This window comes from Protomyctophum bolini, assembly GCF_963924005.1.
Source record: "Protomyctophum bolini genome assembly, chromosome: 21".
NCBI classification, from domain to species: domain Eukaryota; kingdom Metazoa; phylum Chordata; class Actinopteri; order Myctophiformes; family Myctophidae; genus Protomyctophum; species Protomyctophum bolini.
The window spans coordinates 26,428,678-26,433,677 of record NC_137882.1 but is presented as its reverse complement, the minus strand read 5'-3'; the positions used below and the strand labels follow the sequence as shown (position 1 = coordinate 26,433,677).

Below are 5,000 nucleotides of genomic sequence, written 5' to 3'. Positions count from 1 at the left end.
CGTCGATCACTCTCTGCTGATTTCTGATCGTCTGCACCTTTGTTAAATTGACGCACACACGCACACCCATACACACACACACACACACACACACTCCTCTCTCTCTGTCGCTCGACTTAATTAGTCTCATGTCCAGCACCTGTGCACAGTTTCTGCCGGCGGATCCTGCCGGGAGCTGCCTATATGCCATTAGAAAGCATAGGTGAGTCCCAGGCTACTCGGTACTGAACGGCTGATCGAAATTCCAACTAATGGCAAGAGACACAGCCCAGCTTCGTACCAAGGATGTGGAACTCTCTTCCCCTGCATATCAGACTGGCAAACCTCAGTTGATGACTTCAAGAGGCGGCTATAAAAACCCATTTCTATGACCTTGCTTTTAACTGATTTTAACGGATTCTGTTGTATTATCTTAAATGTACTTTTAATGTCAACGAATTCTACTGACCAGATTTGAAGCTATTACGTTTGTATTTTACCCTTTTTTTTTGCATTTATGTGAATTCCTTTTTACTTGTATGTAAAGCACTTTGAACTACACTTGTGTCTGAAAGGTGCTCTATGAATAAAGATTATTATTAGTATTATATGAGTGAAGCGGCCTGGATGACTTGTTTATTTTTCAAACACAGTTCTTAGTTGAGGCGATCTAAAATCCCCCTATGGGGATTACAATGCAAATTAAAAAGTACATTAACCTGTGGATTTGCGCCCTCTACCGATATTGACGTCAGACTTCGGTGCTCTATGAACCAACCATATAGGAGGAGTTGAATAGGAGTGAATTATGTCTGGTGAATTTGTGTGACCATGGTGTGACGATGGTATTACACCTGATGACAGTGTCTCCAATGTTGCCAGTTGAGTGTAGACACTCAAATAGGAGTGGTAAAAGTGGGAGATCAAGTACACACGACGCTGCAATGATACTTGCTGAAGCAGATAGAGCTGCACTTGTTGCTCGTGCGGCTGCACTAAAGACAAAACATGATACGGAGGAACAGGAACAAAAGTTGAAAGAGCAGGAACGAATGCTAAAGAGGAAAAGAGAGCAGTTCCATGTAGAAACTGAATTGGCTCCAAACACTGCAAGGCTGGGTGTATTGCATTCCTTTGAAATTAAAAGTCCATCTAATGCGCCTTCAAGTGCAATGAATTTATATTTGGAAAAGGAAACTAGGAAAAGGGAAAATGCCAAGAAATTAAATCCTATGGCAAAACAATGTCAGCCTGGAAATTCAATGCAACAAAATAAACCAACACAACTGTCAATACCACAAAACAAAACGGTTGATGTGAGACCAAAGGACCGTAACTGTCATTCCAACGACAACCACAAGGAACAACAGGAAAGCAAAACGGGAACAACACAGCACGTGCAAATTCAATCAGCAAACTGTAAATAGAAAAGGGCAATCAACAAATCATCAAATCAAATGTTCAAATAAATCCAAATCAATTTGCAAACCTATTTGGCCATGAAGAGGCCAAATGAAATAACCGCTGCTCTGGTGCATCAACAACATTCCAGATCTCTGCCACCATGGGTTATCCCAACATTTGAAGGGGACCCTCTCCAATGTAGGGCTTTTATTAAAGCGTTCGAGCAAGGAGTGGAGGAAAAGGCAACTGAAGATAATTTTAGCCCTCCGTCGAGGCAATCATCTGTCTGGGACAATGTTAACTACTCGGCAAAAACTCTACACAGCAGGCTAGCAGGCGACACCACCGAGGCAACTCAGATACTAGTTTTCTTATATTTATTTTGCACACACACATTCACAACATAAACACACGAACTGAACTAAACCTAAACTTTGTATGGTGACGTAAATAAGCCAAACCTGTTAGCAGCCGTATAAAAAGCAGTTAAAGCAGTAAAAGCAGTGGTAGCAGTTAAAGCAGCAGTTAAAGCAGGTAATTAAAACAAAAGGCATCCAGATCAGACAAACACACTCGGAGACTGACCACTGACGGTACTGACGCTTGTTCCATGCAGTTCGCGCATGCACATTGGAACCTAGCTGGAACAATCCTCTTAAATCCACAAGTTATGTTCATAACGGAATATGAACACATGCACTCACGCTAATATAGAAAATAATAACCAAATATAAACATTAAAGCACAAAATTGGTACAGGTCTCAACACCACCGGAAAAGGGTTTCACTATAGAATAGTAGCACACGCAGTAATACTTATATAAAAAATCACACACGTGTGAACTGAGTGGTGCAATTCCCCCCCCTCTCTCTCTCTCTCTCTCTCTTTCTCTCTCTCATTAGAGACACAGCACTACCCCTCTCTCTGTTTCTGGCGCCCCCTACTGGTATAAATAAGTAACATACTCGTGCTCATTGACGTACACAAACAGGTACACTCATTCACGTACACAAACAGGTACACGGACATTGCTGGTTGTAGGAGTGGTTGCACCACTCAAAAATATATAGGCAACCTGGGCCTGTACACACAGTAAAAACATGACAATGTCTGGTGAATTTGTGTGACCATGGGGTGGCGCTGTGGGCTTTATATAAGCGTCAAGTTCACGGGCATGGGTAGGGAGGGCTTGACCCGGAAGTGCAATGGTTTTTGACCGCCGGTACGTCACCGCTATGTTTAAACAATGCGGAGCGAAAGATTTGTCTGAGATATTAATTTGTCCGTTTGTGTTTCTAACTATGGTTTGTTTGCAATCACGCAGATGCTGTACTTTAATAAACGCAGCGCAGCGTACTGTATTAGACACATCAGCGTGTCAGCCAGGTGGTTAAACCCCCTCATTAGCTCCGTATAAGACGGATGCTCCTTCAATAACTAGAATAGAAAGCAGCCTTCCATTGTGTGTATGGTGTTCCCGTTCCACTCCAGGTTGGATTGACTGTGTGTAATAATTGCCTCGTCGTCAGTGACATCAGCGAAGGGGCCGGCTTTGGCCAAGGGGTCTGATCAGCCCCTGTCTTCCTTATTGGCTGCCGGTCGGTCATGTGACACCCAGTGGCCATGGATGCACAACCTCCTGCGTGTTCAGTCTGTGTCTGACAGCTGGCCGAAGAACATCATACCATGGTCTTCCTCCGAGCCGCCGCTACTACGTCGTATATGTGACTTTACTAAGTGTGAAACTTGGTTATATATTGTTTGAGATCCATTCTGTTCTGAACGCCCCCTCGGAAAGGTCTGTTATTTTGTTTATTGTACTTTATTTTGCTCTAAGAGCCATTTATTGTGTAAAATGTACACCCTAATTGACTTTATATTTTAATAAAACTTCGTATTTGATCATGGTTTCCCGTTCCTCCTTTACATGTTGCTCACTGCATTATACCCCCTATAGACGCATGCGTTTGTAACATAATTGGGAGCTAAATCATCCAAATATACCTCACAGTTGTCTAGCCCTGTTCGTCATTCTTTGAAAAGTACCTATAAAGGAATGGGAATCGTTCAAACGCCAATAACCCCCGACCCTATGTCCGACTGGCGTCGACTGTTCGCCGCTTCACCTCCCAATGTATGAATGAATGAACCATTGTAAAGCGCTTTGAGCACTTGGAAAAAGCGCTATAAAAATGCAATTCATTATAGTGTATACACATCCTTAGATAGATATTTCACTTTTAGGTTCTTAAGCTTACAGTATTATGTATGATTTATGATGACACTTTTTTATGTTTTTGATGTATTGCCATGTTTTTTGTTCTTGCTTACTGTAAATGTCTCTGGATTAAGAGCGTCTGCTAAATGCCTACATTGTAAATTGTACTACGATACAAAGTAGTATTGTAAGTATTGTAGTGGATAACTGTGTGCGTGCATGAGAGAGAGAGAGAGAGAGAGAGAGAGAGAGAGAATGAATGAATGCATTTTTGTTTTAATTTGTGTGTGTTAAGCAGGGCTACCTCTGTGTGTGTGTGTGTGTGTGTGTGTGTGTGTGTGTGTGTGTGTGTGTGTGTGTGTGTGTGAGCGAGCGTGGGTGCACGTGTGTGTACAGACAATGGTTCTTTTTTCACAACTCATTTTCCCCTTGAATTACATTGAACAACACACACACGCACAGACGTGCGCACACAAACGCGCACACACACACACACACACACACACACACACACACACACACACACACACACACACACACACACACACACACACACACACACACACACACAGCGTAGACCGTGTCAGATGGAAGCTATCTAGACTTCTGCCAACCAATCCGCTTGCAGGAACATGCATCATTCTCTCTCTCTCTCTCTCTCTCTCTCTCTCTCTCTCACATTGGGACATTTACACGTAGATGGCTGCACAAACAAGGACGTTGCAAATGCATGGGTTAGGCTTCCTATAATGGTGAATATTGTTCAACTTGTTCATATCATATACATTTTGAAACACCGTGGGTGCTGCAGTAACACCATAGAGCAGACCTGGCATTACACGGCAAATACGGCCCTTTGGCTGACTCTGACCGGCCCGTGAAAGGTTACTTGGACATTTGTACAAAAATAAATGATGATACCTTATGCGTGGACTAAAACTTCATTGCTTTTTGTCTCCACCAGGCAGAAGGCATGGGGATAGAGTATGTTTGTCTCCACCAGGCAGAAGGCATGGGGATAGAGTATGTTTGTCTCCACCAGGCAGAAGGCATGGGGATAGAGTATGTTTTATTGTCTCCACCAGGCAGAAGGCATGGGGATAGAGTATGTTTGTCTCCACCAGGCAGAAGGCATGGGGATAGAGTATGTTTTATTGTCTCCACCAGGCAGAAGGCATGGGGATAGAGTATGTTTGTCTCCACCAGGCAGAAGGCATGGGGATAGAGTATGTTTGTCTCCACCAGGCAGAAGGCATGGGGATAGAGTATGTTTTATTGTCTCCACCAGGCAGAAGGCATGGGGATAGAGTATGTTTTATTGTCTCCACCAGGCAGAAGGCATGGGGATAGAGTATGTTTTATTGTCTCCACCAGGCAGAAGGCATGGGGATAGAGTAT

The 5,000-nt window shown here is 43.3% G+C and overlaps 1 protein-coding gene across 2 annotated transcripts in view; it reads right to left on the bottom strand.

Annotated features, from left to right (window-relative positions):
• sugct (succinyl-CoA:glutarate-CoA transferase) overlaps window positions 1–5,000 on the bottom strand; it is a 104,267-nt gene that overhangs the window by 4,006 nt on the left and 95,261 nt on the right. The window lies entirely within an intron of this gene.